General features: G+C 39.1%; 2 protein-coding genes across 16 annotated transcripts in view; one reads left to right on the forward strand and one right to left on the reverse strand.

Moving 5' to 3' along the window:
- The window catches only part of TANC2 (tetratricopeptide repeat, ankyrin repeat and coiled-coil containing 2), a 388,516-nt gene extending 378,838 nt beyond the window's left edge, over window positions 1–9,678 (reverse strand). For 6 of the 12 annotated variants that reach the window (XM_023652258.2, XM_070227088.1, XM_023652257.2 and 3 more), the window contains exon 1: window positions 9,379–9,509. The gene's annotated coding sequence lies outside the window, so the exon portion shown is untranslated. Of the gene's footprint in view, window positions 1–9,378 lie in introns of all 12 variants that reach the window. The other 6 variants (XM_023652253.2, XM_070227081.1, XM_023652251.2 and 3 more) reach the window with 2 other exon arrangements.
- Window positions 9,478–25,409, forward strand: part of MARCHF10 (membrane associated ring-CH-type finger 10) — a 199,793-nt gene continuing 183,861 nt past the window's right edge. For 3 of the 4 annotated variants that reach the window (XM_070227102.1, XM_070227103.1, XM_070227101.1), the window contains exon 1: window positions 9,555–9,694. The gene's annotated coding sequence lies outside the window, so the exon portion shown is untranslated. Of the gene's footprint in view, window positions 9,695–25,409 lie in introns of all 4 variants that reach the window. The other variant, XM_023652261.2, reaches the window with a different exon arrangement.

A 25,409-nucleotide genomic window follows, 5' to 3' on the forward strand; every position in this document is an offset into this window, starting at 1 on the left:
GCTTCAGCGGCCTGGGGTTCGCAGGTTCAGATCCAGGCAGCATCCCACATAAAATAGAGGAAGACTGGCACGGATGTCAGCTCAGCGACAATCTTCCTCACAAGAAAACAAAAGAAACAAAAATCCAATCTGAAACCAAAGTTGCACGTAAGCAGTCTTTCCCAAGTGCATTAAGCAAGATGTCTTCAGGATGAACTAGTTTTTACCTTGTAACCAGCACAATCTTGTCAGTTCACGGATATTATGACAACTAAAGATAAAACTAAAGAAAGTGAATCAGATCCATTTAAAGAAAAATATTTAATGAATAATTGTACAGATGATACACAAATTAGCAGAAATGGGCAAAATGTTACAGAAATAATTGAAGCTTGGGGAAAAAACATCTTGAATAGTTACCTTGTTATCTATACTAAAGAAAGAGGGGCAATCACTTGTTCTAGTGATTATTTTATACTGTAAATAGAGAAGTCCTTTTTATTAAGTAGATCACAAAAGAAAACCAACCACCTTGACCGACTGTCACATACAAATGTTTAAAAAAGAAAAATTCCAAAAAACTATCAACATTGAGCTGGGGAGATGGGGGGCTTGGGGAGGCAAATAAAGTTATCACACATAAAGCTCCAGTTATTCACAAAAGTCAGAAATGTTTGTAAAAGCTGAAAACATTTATATGATCAAACTGAAAAAAAAAACTTGTCAACGGGCTCACTGTCTCAAGAAAGGCTATGGTTTGCTATTTTATAGAGGAGATTAAAAATTAATTTTTTTGTCAAGTTTGTGGTGCTTAAAGGGAAACAGCCCAAAAAGAAATGCAGACTAGGAGTCTGCTGAACTGAATCTCTCTCCTAAGAGTTCTTATTTTTAAGTTTACAGTTATTCAAGAACTTTTTCTTAGCTCTCATCAAATCCGTCATAAAAGAAAATTTCCCGACACAAATAAAATAAACCAGTAGCTGAATTACCATGGGTTTTTTAAATGCCTTACAAGGCTGACAGGAGAGCAAGACAAGATAACAAGAAAAGCTGCGCTGACGATGCTAGTAAAAAACTGTGGGGCTGAGCTGTGTGAAGCACATATCAAAAAAGAGAAATCCAGGACACCTTCCAAAGCCTAACAAAAATTACCATTAAGTACTAGATATTGTCCTAAGGTTTTGACTAACATTATTTCATTTCATCATCATCAAAACCCTGCAAGGCAGTTTTAACCCCTCATACAGCTAGTAACTGACAGAGCAATAATTTGAACCTGTTTTCATGATTCAAAAACTCACATATTCATGTTCTTCCTACTATAATATGGCTCTCATGATTGCAGAATTTCAAAAGATTCTCACAACTGAACAACATATTGTCATCCTATAATACAGGAATATCTGAATAACACCTTCCAAAGGAAGTCTCTCTTCCTCTTCAAAGTCCTAAAAAAAAGAGCTAAGATTCTCTGATGCAGCATTTGGGTACACAGTAAGTCTCCATCCCACATGTCTACTAAAGCAAATTACCTTTTTTCACCCATTTCACAATCCTACAGAACTGTACAGGATTCCATGGAATTTGAACAGAAATAGAATTCTAGACTACAACAAATACCCATCAATAGACATCAACAAATACCCATCCATAGCCTGACTAGCTTTGCCTTATCAAATTTCAGCAACTAGAGCTAGAAAGTGTGGGACCCCAGAACACAAGATTAGGAACAAAGAGCGAAAAGAGACTTCCTTCACTTAGGCAGAGGGAGTTTGCTGAAATCTGAGGCAGATTCTCCATGCCTAAAATGATTAAATCACAATACCTACATACCCATCCTCACCTCTAAGTTTAATAACTAACTAATCTACTTATAAGGCTGGATCCATAGGTAGGAAAAGAGGGTTTTCACAGCAGTAGAAAACTGGTGCCATATTTCTTCAGGTTGTCAGTCTCTATAGCAATCAGACAAATCATGTGATATAATCAGATACAATAATGCAAACAGAGTATTACAGACAAGGAAATAAGCACAGCTACCTGGCCCAAAGATATGTGATTGGAATAACAAAAGTTTTCCACTATTATTGCTTATACTGTATACTTTTTGTGAATTTTATGTCTGCAATACTTGCTGATATGTTTAAAAAGGAATATATAAACCACTGTTTTCCTTTTCATAATACCTTTGCCACCTAAAGAAAACAGTAAAACTTATCAACATTGGCCACTGAAACTTTAGCGAAGTGACAAACATTAATACATTATTTTTTAAAAAACTATATTCTTCCCAGAGGTAGAATAAATATCTAGGACACAGAATTCTGAATTATAATTTTAGCTTCTAATTAAGGAAGAATATGAAATGTCCACCTTCAACTGAAGGACTACAGTAATAAAAGGACTACTTATACATAGCAGATAGTCAATAAATATTTAGGTGAATGATTTAATGTGTTAATACACTGTATAAAAATCCCCCAATTTTTCCAACATAACTAATCTAACTCTACTCACATACCTTAAAGACAACGGGTGTATAGCAAACATATACAAAATCAAGGGTTTTTTTTCATATAACAATAATCTTTTTTTATTCAAAATATGTATATAAGAAACTGGGACCGAAGCAAACAAAGAAAAATGTTCTTTTATATGCTATGCCCCAAACCTCTCCACTTGGGATACCTCTTCTAAGAAAATGGAATAGAATCAAATAATACACTTTGTCGGAACCTTCTTTAGAGCTAGACATAATACAGGCATCATAAGGAGGTACAATAGAAGCCTGTCAGATAAATCAGTACCAAGGCAGAGTGGCCAATCTTTTCTTAGTATATAGACAAAAGCAATTATGCCCCGCAGAGACCTTCAACAGACATGGTTGGTGTACCTCCAACTCATGACATTCAATGAACATTTAATGGGCATAAACTATAAAATAGATCAAGGACTGGTAAACTTCATCTGCAAAGGGCTAGAGAGTAAATATTTAGGCTTTGTGAGCCACATGGTCTCTCTCGCAACTACCCATCTCTGCTGTTCTACTCAGAAAATAGCCATCGCTAATGTGTAAATGAATGAGTATGGCTATATTCCAATAAATCTTTCTTTATGGCCACTGAAATTTAAACTGTCCATACTTTTCACATGTCACAAAGCATTACTCTTCTTTATATATTTTTTCAACCACTTAAAAATATAAAACCATTCTTAGCTTGCAGACCATACAAAAACAGATGTTGGGCTGCATTTGGCCCATGGGCTGTAGTTTGCCAATCTCTGTAATATACAAAGAAAATAATTCAGCTAAAATTCACACAGAGGATCTTCTAATCTTCCTCCCTCCACCCTAGAAAATATTTTTAAAAAATCAAATTTTGTTTATCTTTAGAGTTAGTTTTAACTAGATTCCAGGAGTTACTCTGAATCATATCCTAGATGGTGTGAGTATGTATGTATATTTCTCTACACATACCTCCTGATGCCCAGAATTTCCTCCAACTCCACAATAAGAAATGAGGTTTCAAAGGCATAACTCAGATAACTATCAACAATCTTTATTCAATAAGAAGATAGTAAGCACCCACTATGTACTAACTAAGCTGATGCTGAGAATAAAAGATGAAAACTCCTAGTGCCCACTCTCAAGAACCTCACAGAGGAGTGATAAGACAGACATATAATTAATTAAAAGATGATGTAATAACCACCATAATGTTCATATTTCACAGGTGCAATGGAAGAATAGATAGAAAATGGCATGCTCAAGGCCACTCAGGAGAGTAAGGAAAATAATCTTCACCCAGAAGATACTATTCGGGTCAGCCAAAACATGAAGGCTGAGGAGCAGTATGCCCAGAGAATCAAAGAGAGGAGAGTAGTAGCCCACACAGAGAGAATTTCATACATAAAGGCACAGAAAGGTATAAGAATATTACATATTGAAGGGACCACAAGTGGTTCAGTATTGCTGAAACATAACTCTGAAGAAGACTGTGGCAGGCAATGAGTCTAAAGAGCAAGCAGGAATCAGATCATGAAGAACCTTACATGGTTTTCTACGAAGTTTCCATTTTATCCATTAAGCAATGAGGAGACACAGCAAGACTCTGAAGAAAAGAGTGACATGATCAGATGACCATGCTAGAAAGATCACTATGGCAGCAAAGTACCTATGAAAGTAAGGTACATAAATTTCACGTAAATGGTAAAGATGTCTGTCTACTGGGCAACTGGATTTTTAAAAATGCACTACTCAGTTCAAATGACTGACATCAGAATCTCTCACGTTCTGACCAAATGAAAGGAGTTTGAGAGGCAGGATATATACCATGTATAAACAAAGGCAGAAATTGATTCTATGGAGAAGAAAAAAGTAAAGAAGGGGCATGATTAAGACTAACATCAACTTGGGGCCAGCCCAGTGGCGCAGTGGTTAAGTTCGCATGTTCTGCTTCAGTGGCCCAGGGTTCACTGGTTCGGATCCTGGGTGCAGACCTACACACTGCTTGGCAAGCCACACTGTGGCAGGCATCCCACATCTAAAGTAGAGGAAAATGGGCATGGATGTTAGCTCAGGGCCAGTTTTCCTCAGCAAAAAGGAGGAGTGGCAGCAGATGTTAGCTCAGGGCTAATCTTCCTCAAAAGAGTAAAAAATTTAAAATTTTTTAAAAATTAAATTAAATTAAAAAAGACTAATGCCAGCTTAATTCTTTTGCCTCTGAAACTTAGTCATATTTACCTTCAACTACTCAAGAACAAACAGAAGCTGAACATAAGATATTTTTGCAATGTGTGGCCCATAAAAAAGCAACTTGGGGGCTGTCCTGGTGGCGTAGTGGTTGGGTTGATGCGCTCCACTTCCAGTGGCCCAGGATTTGCAGGTTCAGCTCCCAGGTGCAGACCTAGCACCGCTCGTCAAGCCACACTGTGGCGGTAGCCCACATCCAAAAAATCGAGGAAGATTGGCACAGACGTTAGCTCAGCAGCAATCCTCCTCAAGCAAAAAGAGGAAGATTGGCCAGAGATGTTAGCTCAGGGCCAATCATGTTCACACACACACACAAAAAGCAACTTATCTGATAATAACACCCACAAACACAGTTTTCAAATGATTTACAAAGAATATTTTAAATAAAATAAACTGACCTAATAAAAGAAATTTGTTTCCAGAAAAAAATTATGGTATTATAATTACTTACTTAGAGCTTTCTGGAATAAGAAAGATCCCTACCGGAAACTTTTTTCACTTATCGCATCCTCAACCTGCTTTAGCCTTCTAAAACTCAGGCCCAGATTTTTTGTTCTCCATTTACTATTACCTTGAATCTTAAATACTAAGGTAAAATATCCTCTAAAAGAAGGAAAAAGGACCATTGGGTGGGAAACTATAGCTGTAAGTCTTTTAACCTATATCTCTCCATGGAGTTTTAAAGAGATTCATCGGGGTATGTACTCTCCATCACCATATACACATCTCCTCAACTCACCGTTTTTTTAATTGTTAACAATCTTCATCTAATACAAGTTACTACAAAAGACGCTATTCAAATAAACCAAGTGATGGTTTTCACAGAATTATTATAAGAAAGACCAAACTATTTATTTATACAGTGCCTTCTCTCCAAACAATAATAGTATTTGATGACTACAGGCATTCAATAGATATGAAAATGCTGAGTTTCAATTCACTCACATAGGAAAAAAAAGTCCATATAATTAAACCAGATTCCAAACTATTTTATAATATTTGTTACCTTGATCAGACTAGTGCAAAAGTAAGCAGCCATCTGCAACAGCTTGTTGTAGCTCCTTGAAATAAAATCTGAGTACCATCGATAAAAATATTCCAGCTAACACTGGTGATTCTCTTAAGCATAATCCAATACAATTCAACTACTACGCCCAATCAGCGTGTCTGAGAAATTCAATTTTAATTCTATTGTAAGAGGAAGAAATATAAAAAGGAGAGAATGTTGATGCATTTCTTTTATATACACTTGTTCTATATTCTATCTAACCAATATCAACTACCCTAATATTCTCCTTTTGGAATTACTGGTTTCGTATATATATTTTTTCTAGGCCTATTTCCTTCTCCATGCAAAATAATGCACACAGAGTCATTCAGAAAACACTACAAGAGCAATGGCATTTATGGGGACTAGAACGAAAAAGCTAGAGAGCTAGCAGTGGACAGTCAAGAATCAATAATGGAAGATGGAAATAATCTATTAATGTTTAACGATCTTAGTAAAACTTTACAATAAAGACACAAACACCAAATTAGCTTTTATGAGTGAAGTATGCTAAAATGAACTATCAACCAATATAACTAGAGAGCATGATCTGAGTCTATGACAATTCATTATACTAAATTATATAAACATACATCCTGAATAAGCCTCAGCCATAATCACATTATACTGAATTCCCTTATCAACAAATGTGTATAAAAATGAAGGAAGTGTTTGATTATATGAGATATGTGTTTCACAAAATGGCAGAAAGTTTGGCTAAGAGAAGAAAATAATTCTTATAAGTATAGGAGGTAATATTCCATTTCCTAAACTGTAGGTATATGAGTGTTAGCTGCATTGTTATTCTCCATACTTTTACACACTTTTACATATTATTTCAGATGCAATCAATATCTATAAAACAATGTTTAAGTGTGGGAAAAATCCAAGCAAACAATTGTTGATGGAAAAGGTAAAATGTACATATGCATCCAATCCATTTTTATTAATTACTTTTTAAAATAAATAAAATAGAGATCATAAAAATGTAAGTAGGTAGGAAAAATAGATCATTTCTCCTTAATCTTCCCAGAAAAAATTTGCAGTAAAGGTTTACTGGTGCTTTAAAAGAGATACTAATATCATGTTCATACTGTAAGTAACTGTATTTTTGGTGTATTTATAGGCTTAACATTTGTGTGTCTTACTACTTACTTAGTAGTAAGTATCCATAGTATCCACTATTCACGTCTATAGTATTTGCTTTATGATGGGCACCTGCATTTTAATGATGTGTGTTAACACAAATTTGATTGAGAAGGCAATACAGTATACTGGTGAAGAGCACAGAACGTGGAGCCAGAGTTCCTGAATTGAAACTCAGCTCTTCCACTTGCTGGCTAAATTATCTTGGGCAAGTTATCTAACATCTCTGTGTTTCAATTTCTCATCTGTAAAATGGATATACCAGAACGTACCTCCTGGGGTGCTGAAACTGATTAAAACATGTATAACAGGACTGGCACAGAGTAGACACTCTATAAAGGTGAGCAAGTACTACTAGTATTATTACTAGTAATAGTACTACTCCATCTTCCCAAACATACTGAAAACATTCTTAGCTATTTGAATTATTGATTAAAATTAGATACTATTAAAAAATAGATATTATACCTGAAGCCTGACTAACAGTAAGTTTAAAGCCCTGCAACTCTGAAGAGAATAGGGGATTAATAAATCTACATAACCACTCTATCAAGAATAATCTGAGGAGAGTGGCCAACCGATGTGCAGCTATCAATTTCTTCCCTTACACAAGGGGGCAGTGATAACAAGAAAAGAATGGGGCTCTGCAACACCTCTTCCTACAGACAGTAGGGGGTGGCAGTACATATGGCTTACAGTCAGAACAAAACAGGAAGACTCAACAGCACTGCTCTTTATTCTCCTCTGCCCTCTCCTCTCTGCTTTAGCCCCAACATAGCCTCAAGGTGAGGGACATATCTATAGAAAAGACTAAAACCCAAAATTAATCACCAAGGAAAACTCAGCTTTGTCTTTGAAGCAAATGACCCCTCAGTGGCTGAGTTTGGATCCAGGGGGAAGCCAATCAGTATGTATTTTCAGATTATCTGGCAAATTACTTACTGTTCTTATTACAAGAACAACATTCAGGTAAGTAATTCAATTTCTCTACAAGAATTAGAACAAAAAACACTAAAATCTCAGCAATAATTAACTATATCCTAATGAACACATCCAGATATTTCTGCTTGTTTCATAGTACAGACACTCATTGAATGTATACATCTAAGTTACATTAAATAGCTCATCGAGCTTTCTTTTGTTACTTCTGAAATTCCAGCTATGTTCTGACAATCCTCTCAAAATACAGATGTTCTTCTTCTGTGTTTTGCAGGATGTGAGTAATTTCATAGAGACAGAGAGAAAGGGAATATTTAATATTTTATTTTGCTCACATTCCTAAGATGATCAACCTGGGAGATGCTGCAAGAAGCACTCCACTGACAGTATCCACGTTGTTGCTTTTTATGCCACATTTACTGTACTCAGTTTTCCCCCCTATTTTGCCACCCCAACACCAAGAACGTGCAAGAATAGATCACTACTGTCACTCATTGTAAGTAACCATTGCAATAGCTTTTGGCTCCAACCCCTCAAAATGCCTGAAAATTTATCCCTTTTGTTCACCATATTGTTTTGCTTTCCTCATTCCAGATATTTTCACCTGTGTAAGAATAAAGAAAGGGGCATATACAAAAAAAAAAATCCCTTTGCCTAATTATCTTGAACTCAGAATTATGGTCAAGATGTGGGTTTGGGGTTTTTTTTTCTTTTCCTGGAGAGGAGCAAAATAAGAGAGTGAAAGACACCCTAACACCAAATCTTCTTCCTAATGTTAATTATCATTGTTTACGTTTTATGAAAACCATCTTAAACATTCCACACCTGGAACAGAAGACAGGATACAACTGTATCAGTGCCCTACACGACGGCAAAACCTGGAATTATTTTAGCCCTATTTATTCTTTCCCCTCTCCCAACAAGACACAATTTTTTTCTTTCACGTGGGTACTCCCTCTGTCTCAAAAATAGCATATCATAGCTCCTCTCGATTTCCTGTGATAAAATATCTAGCAATGAGCCTTATTAACCTTTTCTTATACTACACCTCCTTTCCCAGAAGAATTATTAGCATCACTAATAACACTTCCACCATGAATTTCAATACCACATAGGCCAACCCACCCTGAGCCTTACCTGGCACATTTCACAACTACTTTTATGCTGCATTCTGGGGGCACATTCTGCAACTCGTTCTGCACCACATTCCCTGCCACGTTTAGCAATCTGCCTCACATCTCATCCTGGTCCCAGTCATCCGGAGACTCTCTCGGGACCAAATTCCATGACACCTCCGGTGACACCCAAGTGACCGACCCCAGACCCATCTGAAGCCACCGTGAGCGCCCATTTGGAGCCAACCTTCCCCACGCCTTGGCCAGCAGAGGCACTTCGCTGCCCATTTCGCTGTCCCCCCGCTCGCCCCCGCCCCTCTCCCTGGAGCCGAGGCGTTGGAGACGAAAGCCTCTGTCACTGGAGCGACCTTTCCTCCCTGGCTCCCCCGGGCTCTTACCTGCCGCTCCGAGGGGCTCGCTGCACCTCGGGGTCTAGCCCCAGTCCCCGGGGTCTCCTGTGAGGACCGCGCCGCCCGCCGGCGCCGCCCGCGATCTCCACAGACCTCGCCGCGCTCCGATGCCTGCGGTGGGTCTGCGCCCGGGAAAGGAGCAGCGGGGCCTCGCGGCCGGGGAGCGCAGCCCGCGGCGGTCCTCCTGTCAGCGGCGACGCGGGTGCAGGCTCTCGCCCCTCAGCGCTGCGGCGGCGGCGGCGGCGGCGGCGGCGGCGACGGCGGCGGGCGCCTCGCTCCGCCTAACGCGCGGCACAGCCGGGAGGTGAGCGTGAGGGGGATGGGAACGGGGGCGGGGCCGCCCGGAGGAGGCGCGGAGGGCGGCGGCGGCGGCGGCGGCGGCGGCGGCGGCGGCGGCGGCGAAGGCAGGGCAGCGCCGGAGGCCCGGGGCCCGGCGCTCGGAGCGCTCACAGCTTGCCCCGCCGGGTGGGCGGCTCGCGCAGGGCGGCTGTGCCAGCGAGCGGGCCCCGCCGGAGCAGCGCGCCCAGCAACCCGCGCCCGGCCGGCCGCTCGCTAGCGCCGCCGCCGCGCCGGGGGCGTCGCACCCTGCGAGGCCGCCCGCAGCCCCGCCCCCTCCGGGCCGGGGTTGGGAGGAGCGCGAGCGCGGAGGGAGAGCGCGTGCGTGGGGGCGCGTGCGTGGTGGGGCGCGCGCGCCCCCGCCCCCTCCACAGTTTGGGGGTGGGGAGGGGCCGGGAGAGAGAGGGAGGAATGAATGCTTCTCTGCGCAGAGAGGTTGGGCGCAGGGTCTGCCGCTCCGTGAGGTCTGGGCATTTCTCGTTTCCTCAGGGGGCTTTGCCTGGTGGGGTCGGTGGCATTTAGTGGGGAAGGGGGGAGGGAGCTCTATAGCCAACAAGGCCCTGGATAGTTAGGCTCCGCCCCCAGAGGTGATGTCACTCTCGAGGTGCTGCTGCTGTCACGTGCGCCCACTTCTGGGCCTGTCCTCCCGCTTTGATGGCCGGAGTGTTAGTCTAGATTTCCCCACCTTGAGTCACCTTACGCACGTATCACTCCTCAAGTCCTCAGACCGTACGAATGTCAATTATTATATTCCCCTGATGCTCAATTGTAATCTGTAGGCTGCTTCAGAATGCCACAGTTGGCTGTGGTGGGAATCAGAAGGAGGTGCAAAACCAGCAATGGGTGGATGAGGGGTGGGGACGAATAGTGGGGAGGGAGGAGAGAGAAGGGAGACTATGTTCTGTAGAATAATAGCTGAAAATCCACCAACTACGGCTTGAGAGCCTGAGGTGAAGTTGTGATACTGCTTCTGTCACTGCCAGGTGGGACAGAAGTAATGTGCTAGTTTTTAAGACCTAGTCTGCAAGGCACGGAAAGCCACCTCATTAAAGGCTCCTTGAAGGTCCTATTTCCCCCACTCCCTCCACTTAGATCTTCTTCTCCTTTACTCTCCTTTCCCTTGCATCGTACAACAGCTAGACAACTGTGGAAGTCGATCTGGACGTAAATTTTTTCGTGTGCCATAAGATGATGCAAAACAATCACTATTACATGTTCTGCCTGGCTCGTCTTCCCTTCCAAAAACTGAGACGACCTTTTGTGGTCATTCATTCCTAATGATTGGAAATAGATGCACCAAATTACTTCAGTCAGGGAACCTCTGTCTGTGGTGTTTCTAAGAGAGGTCTGTTTGATAACAATCCTTTCAATCTGCTTCGTCCAGGAGTTTCTTTGTTTTTTTAAAAATTAGTATTAATTTCAAGATAATACAAGAAATTGAAATATGAAGCCATTTCCAACAGCTAGTTTCCACGGTGAGTGCTTGAAAAATTAGAGCTAGAGCAGCTTTGAATACTACAGCTAAAATGGCAAAGTGAGGAATTGGTGTATGGAATCTTTTGGTGATAATTCCAAAAAGTCACATTACTCTAACTAAAACCTCTCTATGATGATGATAGAGACAGAGTAGTGATTACTTATGGCAGAATTGACTGAGAGGGGGCAGGAGGGAGCCTTCTAGGTTGCTGGAAATGTTCAATATCTTGATCTAATTAATGATTACAAGGGTTAATATATGTGCAAAAATGTGTGTGCTTTACTGTATCTCAATTTTAAAGTTTTTAAAAATTGCTGCATACAAAGAAGCATTACAATGTTGTCATGATTGGAGCAGGGAAACCTGGGTTTGCATCTCAGCGTCACCCATCGCTTACCATCTATATGACCTTGAACAAGTCTCTGAGTCTTCTTCATCTGTCTAATGTGGGTCGTGATACCTCACAGGGATGGTTGTAAGGATTAAATGAAATTATATTTGAAAAATTCTTAGAGCCTACTATATAACAAGTGCTCAGGAAACAGTAGTTATTATGTTATTCTTCTTGCTCTCAAATTTACCCTATTTAATTCTCCTTTGGTCTTTTTTATTTATTTTAAAGATTACTTTGTATCTAAGCCTTTGCCTCTGAGTTTCGCTGAAGCTAATAACATTCCTTCCCCCAAGAAATAACAAGAGGCGGTCAGGGGTGTAATGTGTTAGTTTTCAAACTAGTTCAAGTGGCTGCACTTAGAAATTATAGTCCTCATTGTGGAACACCATGAAATACTGACAGATTTAATTCTGCCATATGGACTTGATACAATTTTACTAGCAGTAAATATGGCTATATTATGTTTATGCAGCTCTCCCACATATTAAAAAAATAATGTATTTTTAAGAAATAATATGTCTGTGTTTTTCCTTTAAAATTTGTTTGCAACTTTTCAGAAGGTAGAAAGCACTGCAAGTTTAATAACAATTCACAAAATGAAAACCTTTAAATCCATTTTTCCTGGAAATTAGAAAAACACTGTAATTGTTCAATTTTAGCAGCTGAGCTCTTTGTTGGATTTTCCCACAGTAAGCTCTAATAGCCATGACCCACAGGGTCTCTCGCTCTGATGAAGTGAGTAGCTCCGACTTGCTGTTTTCATCATACTTCCAAAGATCAGTCTCCATTTCTTTCGGCGGACCTTTCCCAAATCCCATGTTCACACTGGGCAGTGCCAGTGCCCACTAGAATGAACTCATTGCTTCGCTGTTTTGATCATCCAGCATGATTCTACTCAGCCAGTTCCCTTCCACATACTTCTGCTGTTAAGTCTTGCAGTTTGCTGCCACACTCTAACTTCATGGAGGAAAGTCTGTCCCTGATAGAGGAAGGGTGGGATTCAGCAGGGATGGAGGGCAACATTGTAGAGAGAAGCCACCTTTGTTCTCAACTCCTCTCCCTGATTTCCTTTTCTGCCACTAACACCTGAAATCCTGAGAATGCTAACTTTTTTACCTACTAAAAATCCACGCTAGTTAAGATGATAATTTAGTCTCTAACTTAAACTTGGAAACATTACACATGACATGTAAGAGAAACATGCAAATAACTGTCCATAAAGTAGCCTGACCTTACCTTACCCAACTTTTCTGTGCCGTCTGTACCATTCAAAATGCCCATTTTTGGTCTATCAACTCTCCACAATCACTCACCTCTGCATATGTTTTCCCCTGGCACCTCTAAGTCTCCTGAGTAAACCACCGGGCCCATCTTTTTCTACTCTTTTCCCTCAACTCTCTCCCTGTTGAATAAAGTGTAATAGCATCCACCATTGATTGATTGCCTACTGGCTGCAAATACTCTACTAAATGCCTTATATATACTACCTCATTTAATTCTCACAACATCCTATCAGGTAAGTAGTATTATTACAATTTTCTAGATGAGGGGAGAAAAAAAGAGGCTCTGAGAGGTTAAATGACCAGGTCAAGGTCATGTTGAATGACAAGCAGAGCCACAATCTAAACCAAAACATAAAGTTTATCCTCTATCAGTTACCTTCAGAATAATGCTATATAAGATATAAATGAGAACACAGAATACATCTTTATAAAAATGTGAACCATGTTACACAATGAAAGTATTTCCTTTTTTTTTTTTTTTTTTTTGAGGAAGATAGCCCTGAGCTAACATCTACTGCCAATCCTCCTCTTTTTGCTGAGGAAGATTGGCTCTGAGCTAACATTTGTGCCCATCTTCCTCTGTTTTATAATGTGGGATGCCTGCTACAGCATGGCTTGATAAGTAGTGCATAGGCCCACACCTGGGATCCAAACTAGTGAACCCTGGGCTAGCAAAGCGACTGTGTGAACTTAACCACTGAGCCACCAGGCTGGCCCCTGAAAGTATTTCTGAAAAGTTGAGGTAAAAGAGATATTTCTCATTCATTATTTTTCATAATCTCATTTGCTTTTGTCTGCAATTGATGACCTCTAACTTAATAGCTCCAACATTTTCCCTACCAACTCTCACCTCAGCCTTTTGATGAATATTTAATAATTTCTAGACTAATACTTAAAAGCATCTCCATATAGTGGAGCTTCTACTTAAAAGAAGTTTCTAATAAATCTGCTTTTTTTTGGAAACTGATAATTTTTTGTATAATGTGAATAGGCAAAACTCTGTATATTTTTACATTGACATTTATAAATGCTTGACAAATATTTGTGCCTACTGTATGTATATAACCGTGGTTAAGTACCACAGGGCATATTTAACTAATTTGATAGAAGTCTTGCCTACTAGAACCTCATAATATATTTGGGAAACAAAATGCTTAAAACATTTAAATATCAATACAGCATATTATAGAATTAAGTGTCAACGTGAGTAAAACAGTAAGTTCTGTAGTAATAATTCCTAAGAGGGAGAGACAGAAGTTTGACTGGGATGGTATGGGACCGCTTCTTGAGGAAAGAAGAATAGGAAAAATATGTAGATGGAGAGAAGGAAGGACTATTCCAGAGAGGGCCCTAGAGAATCAAAAAACCCTTAAGAGCAGGGAATGAGCATAACAACTCTTAGGTCAAAGAATGAACACCTTTTGGAAGTGAGTTGCTTTCTCAACAAAGACAAGCATTGGTGTGAACTACAAATAGACATGTTGCAAATCTAAAAACCAGACCGATGAGCAACAAGTGTAGTGAATAGAAGAATATTTACTAATCAGGAGATAAAACATAATTTGGGGGGCCGGCCCCGTGGCTGAGTGGTTAAGTTCGTGCACTCTGCTGCGGCGGCCCAGGATTTTGCTGGTTTGAATCCCAGGCACAGGCATGGCACCACTCATCAAGCCATGCTGAGGTGGCATCCCACATGCCACAACTAGAAAGACCCATAACTGAGACTATACAACTATGTACCCGGGGGGCTTTGGGGAGAAAAAGGAAAAGAAAAATCTTTAAAACATAATTTGGTAAGAGCTTGGAAGGTAGGTCAGGACCAAACTGCAGAGGGTCTTGCCCAGGAAAGGAGACACCATAGCATCTTTGAGGAGAATGGCAGGTGACAGCATTTAAAACATTTGTCTAATGTGGATTTGAGCAAGAAGGGACAAGTGATAAGGATCTGGTTAAGAAGATATTAGGAACTGGCCCCATGGCCAAGTGGGTGGGTTCGCGTGCTCTGCTTCAGTGGCCCCAGGGTTTCACCAGTTCAGATCCTGGGCACAGACCTGGCACCACTCGTTTGGCCATGCTGAGGCGGCGTCCCACGTGCTGCACTTAGAGGGACCCACAACTAAGAATATACAGCTATGTGCCAGAGGGCTTTGGGGAGAAGGAAAAAATAAAATCTTTTTAAAAAAAGAAAGATATTACTATTTAATGAGCTAAAGAAGATGACAGCTGATAATCAGGAATTGTGGCAGTAGAAATAGAAAGGAATACTTTCAACAGCCATTGCATGGGAAGAATTAACAGAACTTTCTGAATAACTGAATGCAGGAGGTAAAGAACAGTGAGAAATCAAAATACAACAAGCTGACAAGACTAACTGTTTAGAAGACTGTGGTACCTGTGACAGAAGCAGGGGAATCAGAAGACAGGTTTGAAAGAGAAGAGGGAAAGAGACGGTTTTGACATATTTTGTGTCTGTAGTTCTTTACTGCTTCTGAGTTACAAATCACTTCCTTTGAGAACCTGATGGAACCAAAGGATCCTCGCTTCAGAAAAAAAAAAAAAGTATTCAGATTTATATATGTTACACAATTTGTAATGGACACTTACGGAATTGACTGCCAGAGAGTTCTTGACCCAAGCTGGGCCCATCAGAGCCCTTTCTGCATATTTTTACTTTATATTCAAAGAATCAAGTCAATCTTTCCCTGGTAGCTAAAGGTATGGATACTATTAGCTGATATCTTTCCTAACACATGAGCCTGAGAAACAGAGAATACTCAAATGCAGAATGAGAGGAGAGAGAGAGTCTGACAGAGAAAAAAGAAGTCAGAAATGAGAGAGAGAACATGTCTTGATGGCATTTGAGACCATGGATCCATCACATTCCTCTCCTTGGATTCCAGGAGATATCTTTATTGAAATTCCTCCATGGTTAAACTTGTTTGAGCCACATTTCTGCCATTTATATATATAAAAGCCCTGATTAATTCACAGGTTAAAGATATTAATTGAAACCCACTCATGAGCTCCAGGTAAGAACTCCTGATTCAAGATAATGGAAAGTCATTCAAGTGGGAATAGCCAGTAGACAGATAGAATTTAGGTGAAAAAGGGAAAAAAATGAATACTTAAGGAAAGAGAATATAGCACGGTTGCTTAAGAGGTAGAACCCTGGACCCAGACAGAAAGCACTCAAATCCTAATTCAACTATTTACCAAATGTGTGACCTCAAGCAAGTTATTCTAAATTTCTAGATCTCAGGATACTCATCTGTGAATTGGGGATTAGAAACTATACCTACCTTATAGGATTGATGTGAGGATTAAGTTAGTACAAATGGAAGTGCCTGGCCCACAGCAAGTCTCTATGGACTATTATCATTTAATATAATAGGCCTATGCCTACATGTTTCACATATTTTATATTATTTAATCTAATCCTCATAAAAACTTTATAGGATTGAAATTATTATTCCCATTTTACCAGATGAAAACACTGAGGCTCAAAATAATTTGCCCCATGTCCCACAGTAAGAGACAAAGTCTGAATTAAAATGCAGATCTAGAATATTTGAATAGAAAATGAAGACGAAGATTTTCACTACAATTTGTAAAGCATACTACCTGTCCTAAGAATTATGTATCAAAATAAGGGGGGGGGGTGATAACCCTAAAATATAGAAAATGGGAGTCAGAGAGTAAAACAGTAGCATCACTAGCCAGAGGAGTTGCGAGTGCCCTGGCCTTTGGACTCAACCTGCCCAGTCCGTGGTGGGCATATACCTATTACAGAGCTGGATATATCTAGCTAACATAGTTTAATGGCATTAAACATTTAAATCATACAACCTACTTGGATTCCTGCTACTGAATTTAGATCCACCAGATCTTAAACTCCATGAAAACAGGGAACATGTCTGCCTTGTTCACAGCTATATCTCTCACATATATCTGGCAGATATATATAGCATATATATATTCAGCATCTGTTTCATCTAGATGTGAATTGAATTTATTAAATAATCAAATAGATCTGTAAAAAAGAGGATGGCAAGATTGTTCAATACCAACATAAGCATTCTAATCCATGTATACTTTTCCATTGTAAGATTAAAAATTGGTCTTTCAGAAAATATAATAATTTCTCAAGATTTCAGTGACTGTGAACCATCCTTCCAGAGTCCAATCAAGCCTAGGTTATGGACAGGCTAGAATTTGTGGACCTGTAAAACTGAGGACAAGACTCTAAACAAAGTTGAACCAACCTCCCTCGAAGAACCTTCACCTTATTGTCATGCTCTTTCAATTCAGAACAACTTGAAACGGTGAAAATACATTCATTAACCATTGAAAATCAGACATCCTAGTTTATGGGCTGAACCTTGAGAAACACCTTTATTTGGGGGAAAGGAGGAGTCAGCAAAGGAGACAGAAGCAACAGGCAGAAAGCACATCTGTATGTCTGGTACTGCTTTAGGCACAGACCTCTTCTTCACGTCTCTACAGAATTTGAAGGTATTTAGTATTGACAATGTAAATTCTATAAAAGACATTGGGAGTGGAAAAGAAAAGTATTTCCATTTGGAACTCCCTACAAGTGGACCCTTAGTTTATTTCCTACCCAGTTTCTTAATACATTCCTGGTAACATATACAAAAGTTGATTATGAAAAAAATTAAGTGCACTGCATATTACAAGAGCATTTTTCCCCAGAGAGCTGAAAAATAGTACTCAATTCCTAATTACAATTCACCTTTAAGATACAATCTTTGATAAGTATTTCTAGCATGTATTATATATTCTAATTTTGTCCTCATTAATATCTACCTGACCGAGGCTAGAGTCACTGCTTTGTGTATAGCTGATGACTCCATCTCTGCCCAATTGTATTAAGTTTAGGAAACCTATCCTTCTTATTACTAGTATCAGCATTTTCAATTCTCCATTTTCTACTTGTATTTATAAATAGTGGTAAAAAATGTAATAAAGTATTTAAATAATTGCATAAAGAAATACCAAAAATGGTGATGCTGCTGAAAATGAATTCTTGACTGGTAGGCTATGCCACTGTGTAAGAGCTTAAAATGTTCACTTATAAGCAAATGCATGAATGTCACAACTCAATGTTTTAAAAATGACTGAGGAATGGCATTGTATAAGAAAGTTTGAGTTCATCTAAAGTTGAAATCATAAATATTGATGACCACCTATTTTGCACCCATAGTTGACACTTTTTTTTTCAAGGACAACATGCTAAAGAAATTATAACACTGTCATCATCAAGGGTATTTATTGATGTAAGTACTATGAGGATGCTGACCCACCACTAATAAGACATGAAGTTTGAGTGGATTCCCCAGTATTGTAGGGGTTTTATTGAACCTGCCATATCCCCTCACTCAAAGCACCTAGGTAGTTACAAGATAGTTAATAAATATTAGGAGAGGCAATCAGCAGCAAAGGGAGAATGATTGGCTTTTACAGAGAATGACCACACAATCATGGTTTAGTACCACAGTCCTTGTCAATTAGCCATGAGTAAAAGTAAAGGTAAGAATACAGTAGAGTTGTGCAAATACAATTTCTTTTTAATTGAAAGAGGCTTTAGACAAGAAATGGATTTTTTAAAATATAAGAGAATTATAGCTTTGTTAATCTGAAATGTACAGAGGTTTTAATATTAAAAAGAGGCAGGAGGAGGAAAAGGTAGGGGAAACAAAGTTTTCATCTGGACCCTATCTCACCCATCTGAAGCCCAATTAACAATTTCTCTAGGTTTAGCCAATCCAGCCTGACACACAGAGTGAAAGGAACAAAAGAAAGTAAAGAATCAGAATTCAGTAGAGGAAGAGGAAAAAGGGTCATTTTAATGCTATGTTACCAACCTAATAATTGTAATGAAACTTCATTTATGTAGAACTAGGCTATCTGACAATCTTATCTACCGGAAGCACAGCAAAGAACCAGGGAAATAAGGAGATGGAAAAAGACCTCTGCAGAAACAAAATAGAGATCACCAAAGTCCATGCCTCAAAGATCATGCCCATTACTCCTAAAGATTCATCGAAGCCGTTTCTCAGAGGCTTTTAATTTTTACTTGGATTCGATTTTAAAGACCTGGCAATCTGGTTTCCAAACTCATAAAAAATTAAAAGCAGTAAACTAGAAGAGAGAGGAGAAACTATCACATGCAGGCTATCTACTATCACATAGTGAGAAAAGAAAGCTGGGAGTCTGCAAGCAGGGTAGAGATGAAAAAAGGTGTAAACAGTGACTTAATGATCAAAAAGCACAGCAATGTAGTGCCTTTAACATAGGCGGAAACAGTCCTACATACCTCTGTAGGCCTTGGGGAAGAAATGTTAAAAACTGGCTACATAATAACCCTGAATAATCAAGAAAATTAAATTACATTCAGTGTAAAGACATCGCCTGAGTTATGCATCACTCAACTTTGTGTAAATAGTTCCATAAGGCATGTAATAAAATTTTGAAGATGTTGAGAGATTTTATATCACATTGAGAAATGTGAAGAAGTCAAGGGTACAAATGAACACCACAAAGTAAGTATGCAAGGACAGAAGTTGCAAGTACAAGGAGATAATGGCCCGCCATGGTCAGTCTTGTGTGGCTTTTGTTCCCATGCAGATTCTCACTGTATCAGCTTGTGTTATGACAATGCTATTTGTTAATTCCCCATTTTCTTACTTTCTAATTATGTCCAAAAGTGGTTAAGTGAGGGGCTGGCCTGGTGGCGCAGCAGTTAAGTGCACACGTTCTGCTTCGGGGGCCCGGGGTTCGCCGGTTCTGATCCCAGGTGCGGACATGGCACTGCTTGGCAAGCCATGCTGTGGCAGGCGTCCCACATATAAAGTAGAGGAAGATAGGCACAGATGTTAGCTCAGGACCAGTCTTCCTCAGCAAAAAGAGGATTGGCAGCAGTTAGCTCAGGGCTAATCTTCCTCAAAAACAAAATTAATTAATTAAATAAAACAAAAAATGGCTAAGTGATAGGAAGAATGCAGGACCAGCTTGTAAGAGTACATAAATTTAAAAAAATACAAATATTAAAACTTTAAACAACTGTGAAGATATTTCAACTTACCCTAATTTTGTGTTATCCTAGACCTTGCAGAGAATATCTTTATTATGCATATGATACAGAAATATCACTTATAGGAATATATTTTAAGGAATAATCCAAAATTGAACAAAGATTTACGCACAAAGATGTTCATCACAGTAGTATTTAGCATTTTAAAAATTGAAAGTAATCTAATTACCAACCTTAAAAAACAGTTAAATAAATATGGCACACAAATATCTAATGGACAATTATGCAACCATAAAAACTGTATTTTGGGGTGCCAGCCCAGTGGTGTAGTGGTTAAGTTCACATGCTCCGCTATGGCGGTTTCGGATCCTGGGTGTGGACCTACGTACTGCTCACAAAGCCATGCTGTGGTGGCATCCCACATACAAAATAGAGGAAGATTGGCACAGATGTTAGCTCAGCAACAATCTTTCTCAAGCAAAGAGAGGAGGATTGGTAACAGATGTTAACTCAGGGCCAATCCTCCTCACCAAAAACACCCCATAAAACTATATTTTTATTAGTCAGGAAATTTATATGGCATAATATTAAGTTAAAAACAGGATACAGAATTATATACACAGCATAATCTCAACAATGTACAAAATACATAGAAGATGAGATGAAAAGGTCTCATTAATAATGTCTACAAAAAAATTTCTCTTGAATTTAGGAAAACACCCTATGTGCAATATCCACACAAAGAAAACTATGAGTATTCACTAAAGGAAATTTAAAAAACTGCATAAATGAGAAGGCATACCATGTTCCCTTGTGGGAAGACTCAATATTGTAAAGATGTCATTTTATCCAAATAATTTACAAATTGAATGTAATTCAAATCAAAATTACAATAGGATTTTTAGCAAAATTGACACACTAATTCTGAAATTCATCTGGAAGAGTACATACTTAAGAATAGCTAGAAATTTTTTTTCCTGGGAAAGAGTTGCTCTGAGCTAACATCTGTTGCCAATCTTCCTCTATTTTTTTTTTCTCCCAAATCCCCAGTACATAGTTGCATATTCTAGTTGTAAGTCCTTCTACTTCTTATGTGTGAGCCACCAGCACAGCACGGCTACTGACAGACCAGCGCGGTGATTCCATGCCTAGGAACCGAACCCAGACTGCCAAAGTGGAGCGTGCTGAACTTTAACCACTAGGCCATCAGGGCTGGCTCTAGACATTTTTTAAAAAGTATAACAAGGGGCCTCTTTCTACCACATATCAAAACACGTTATACAATCACAGTGATTAAAGTGTGATAATGGCTCACAAATAGAAAAATAGATTAACAAAAGAGAATAGATCATCAGCTACTGAGACAAACATGTGGAAACATTTCAAATAATTGAGAATAAGTGTTGGGACAATTGGTTATCAATTAAAAAAAAAGATATATCTCTTACATCTCACCATTCAAAAATTAATTAATTAACTTCCCCTTCCCAGCAACTGGTATGGTCAGGGCCAAGGCCTGAAAAGGCGGCAGTCAGCATGGTGGAGACCAACATGGCTGGGACTAGCATAGCTGGAGCCAAGTAGGCAGCAGGCAGCAGGTGTGGGACTGAAGAAACAGCCAGCATGGCAGTAAGATCTGTTATATATAGGGGTATTGGGCAAATGAGGATTTATATGAAGGATGGTGAGAGCAGGTTTCTCTATGTGGGGGAAGAGAGTTACAGATAGGAAAGTGAGAAACCTAAAATGAACTCTGATGTTGGATTGGAGAAATTGGTGTGAACTCAAAGCTTTACATCTCTATGTCCTGATTTGGATGCTTATGCCAAGGTTATATAGAAGCATGCCTTTATTTTTAGTAAATACACTGAAGTATTTAGAGTTAAGGGCTTCATGCCCAAAATGGATCAGATGTCTCAAGTGGATCCTAAAAAATATTGTATGTGTATAACACATGTGTGGGGTGGGGGAGAGAGACAAGAGATGAAGCAAGTGTAATGAAATGATAACAGTTGGGGAATCAAAGTGAAGAGGATATGGGAGTTCATTATGCTACCCTTGCAACTTTTCTGTAAGTTTGAAATTATTTAAAAATAAAGTTTTAGAAATAATTTCCAGATGTATCAAAAATCTAAATAATTCTACTTCTTGGAATCAATCCCCAAAAATACTCCTATATATACACAAAGATGTTGTATGTGTATAAGAGTTCTTATTTCATCATTCTTCATCATAAAGAAAAATTAGAAATATAAGAAATATGCATCAATAGGGAATGGTTAAATAAATCATAGTATATCCATACCATGAAACGATGTGCAGGCATAAAGAAGAATAGGGTAGATGTTTATGTACTGACTGGGAAAGCTCTCCAACATACATTGCTAAATGGAAAAGTGAGTGATAGACCAAGGGGCAGAGTATGATCCCATTCATGTTAAAAAAAATCTGCTATGAGTCTGAGAGAGTGTGTGTGTGCATGTGTATCTATGCTTACAAACAAATAAAAAATGGTCTGAAGGAACACACACCAAACTATTAGCGACATGTAACTCTAGGTAAGGAGAATAGTATTACAGTTTTCAAGTTTTCCATAGTGGCCATGTGATACTTTCATTATCAGTTGAAAAAAGCCTAAGTATAAAAAGGCAGGAATGTATACAATACACTGAAAGATTTCCTTTCAAGATGATTATAATGTTTAATGCTTGGGATTACCTTTGGCTATCTGGAAAATTCCTGGTATGAACCCCATATATAGGGAGGTGGCCTTCCAGTGGACTGTGCCCAGGTACATTTTATCGTTAACTTAATAGAGGATTAGGCAGCCTGCTGAGCCACTCCCTGCTTGCGGGGCCACCGTCCAGAAGTGAGTTCCCTTGCAGCTCTCCAAAAGGAGGTCAAACACGTCCCCAGGGACTCTCAACAGAAAGAAGATGCCAAAGGCTAAATTTGGCATCGAAGTCAGGCCCTGGACTGGGATAAACTGTGCCAGCACTTTTCAGTTATGCTTTCAAGAACTTAATCAGAATAGGCAGGACTAGATAGCTGTTTCCAAGAGTAGCTTAGCAGCCCAAATTCAAACCAGAGTTTGGGGGTGAACCTGAAAATGTAAAATTCCTCCTTTACCTCCTTGACCCCTGTTGTCTCTTATTTGAAGGATATTTAAATTCTCCCTCTTTTCTCTTGTTCCAAGCAATTTATCCTGGTGATAATTCCTGCCAACCTGATCAAATTGTCAGTTTAGCCCTATTTAAGACAGTAAAGGCAGGCTAACTATCTTTTTTTTTTTTTTCCTTTTTAGGTGTAAATGGCCAGTTTAGTATTTAAGTTGCTTTCTTTTTGGGGTTTTTTTTGGCCTTTTTTAATACAATATTTTATTGAGTTGTAATTCACATGCCAGCAAATTCATCATTTAAAGTGCATAATTCAGTGGTTTTTAGTATATCCATAGAGTTGTGCAACCATCACCACAGTAGATTTTAGAACATTTTATCACCCCCAAAAGAAACTCTTTACCCATTAACAATCACCCCCCATTTCCTCTCAACTCTTCTAGCCCTAGGCAACCACTAATCTACTTCCTGTCTCTATAGATTTGCCTGTTCTGGACATTTCATACAAATGAAATCATTCAATATATGGTCTTTTGTGTGTGGCTTCTTTTACTTAGCATACTGTTTTTGAGGTTCATTCATGTTGTAGCATGTGTCAGTACTCCATTTCTTTTTAAGGCTGAATAATATTCCATTGCATGGCTATATCACATTTTATTTATCCATTCATCAGTTTATGGATATTTGAGTTGTTTCTACTTTCCGCTATTATGAATAATGCTGCTGTGAACATTCATGTACTTGTTTTTATGTGGATATACATTTTCAGTTTTCTTGGGAAGGTACCTAGGAGTAGAATTGCTGGGTCATATGGTAACTCCATGTTTAACTTTTTGAGAAACTGCTAAACTGTTTTCCAAAGCAGCTGCACCATTTTACGTTCTCACCAGCAATGATGCAGGTTTCAATTTCTCCATATCCTTGCCAACATTTGATATTTTCTGTCCTTTTGATTATGGCTATTTCACTGGGAGTTAAAGTGATATTTCATTGTGATTTTGATTTGCATTTCCCTAATGACTAATGATGAACATATTTTCATGTGTTTATTGGTCATTTGTATATTTCTTTTGGAGAAATAGCTATTGAAATCCTTGCCCATTCTTTAATCAGATTGCTTGTCTTTTTATTGTTGAGTTGTAGGAGTTCTTTGTATGTTCTGGATAGTAGTCCCTTACCAGACATATGGTTTGAAAATATTTTCTCCCATTCTGTGAACTATCTTCTCACGTTCTCAATAGCATAGAGGAAGAGGGGATAATACAGAGTGACTGTTAATGAGTAATGAGTTTCTTTTTCAGGTGACAGAAGTATCCTGGAATTAGATAGTGGCAATGGTTGTACAACTGTGAATATACTAAAATCCACTGGATGTACTAAAATGGTGGATTTTATGGTACATGAATTATATCTCAATTTTTTTTTTAAAGATTGGCACCTGAGCTAACAACTGTTGCCAATCTTCTTTTTCTTTTCCTGCTTTTTTTTTTCCTCCCCAAATCCCCCCCATACATAGTTGTATACTTTAGTTGTGGGTCCTTCTAGTTGTGGCATGTGGGACACCACCTCAACATGGCCATGTCCGCGCCCAGGATCCAAACCCTGGGTCGCCGAAGCAGAGTGCGTGAACTTAACCACTTGGCCATGGGGCTGGCCCCTCAATTTTTTTAAAGTATAAAAACCAGTTTACAAAGTGTGAACTGGGGCCCAGCCCCATGGTCAAATGGTTAAAGTTCTGCACACTCCATTTTGGCAACCCTGGTTCATGGGTTTGGATCCTGGGCACAGACCTACTCCACTCACTAGCCACACTGTGGAAGTGTCCCACATACAAAAAAATAGAGAAGAATTGGCAGTAGATGTTAGCTCAGGGCAAATCTTCCTCAGCAATAAATAAATTAGTAAATAAAAAGTGTGAGCTGATCCACCTGACTTCAAACCTGATGTCACCATTTCATTTGAGTTTAACAGTTTTTTACTGACACTGCTAGATCCTGAGATATAAAGATGAAGACTTTGCCTCTACTTTTAAAGAGCCCAGAGTCTAAAAGGGGAGACTATCACATATGCACTTGATTTTAGTTGAACTTGGTTAGGACTAAGATAGAGGTGTGCTTTGGGATCATGAGGTCCATAGTAAGAAAGCTGGGCTTCATTCTAGAGGCAGCAGGGAACTACTGAAAGTTTTTAAGCTAGGGATTAACATGATCAGTTTTGTGTTTTAGACATATCATCCTGGCAGCTATGTAGAAGACTGACTTGAAGGCAGCGTGGCTAGTATCAGAGAGATCAGTAGGAGACAATCGTAGTAGTTTGAGTGAGAAATGGTGGAAGGTTGAATGAAATCAGTGATGGTAATAAT

This window comes from Equus caballus, chromosome 11 (assembly GCF_041296265.1).
Source record: "Equus caballus isolate H_3958 breed thoroughbred chromosome 11, TB-T2T, whole genome shotgun sequence".
Taxonomy (NCBI): domain Eukaryota; kingdom Metazoa; phylum Chordata; class Mammalia; order Perissodactyla; family Equidae; genus Equus; species Equus caballus.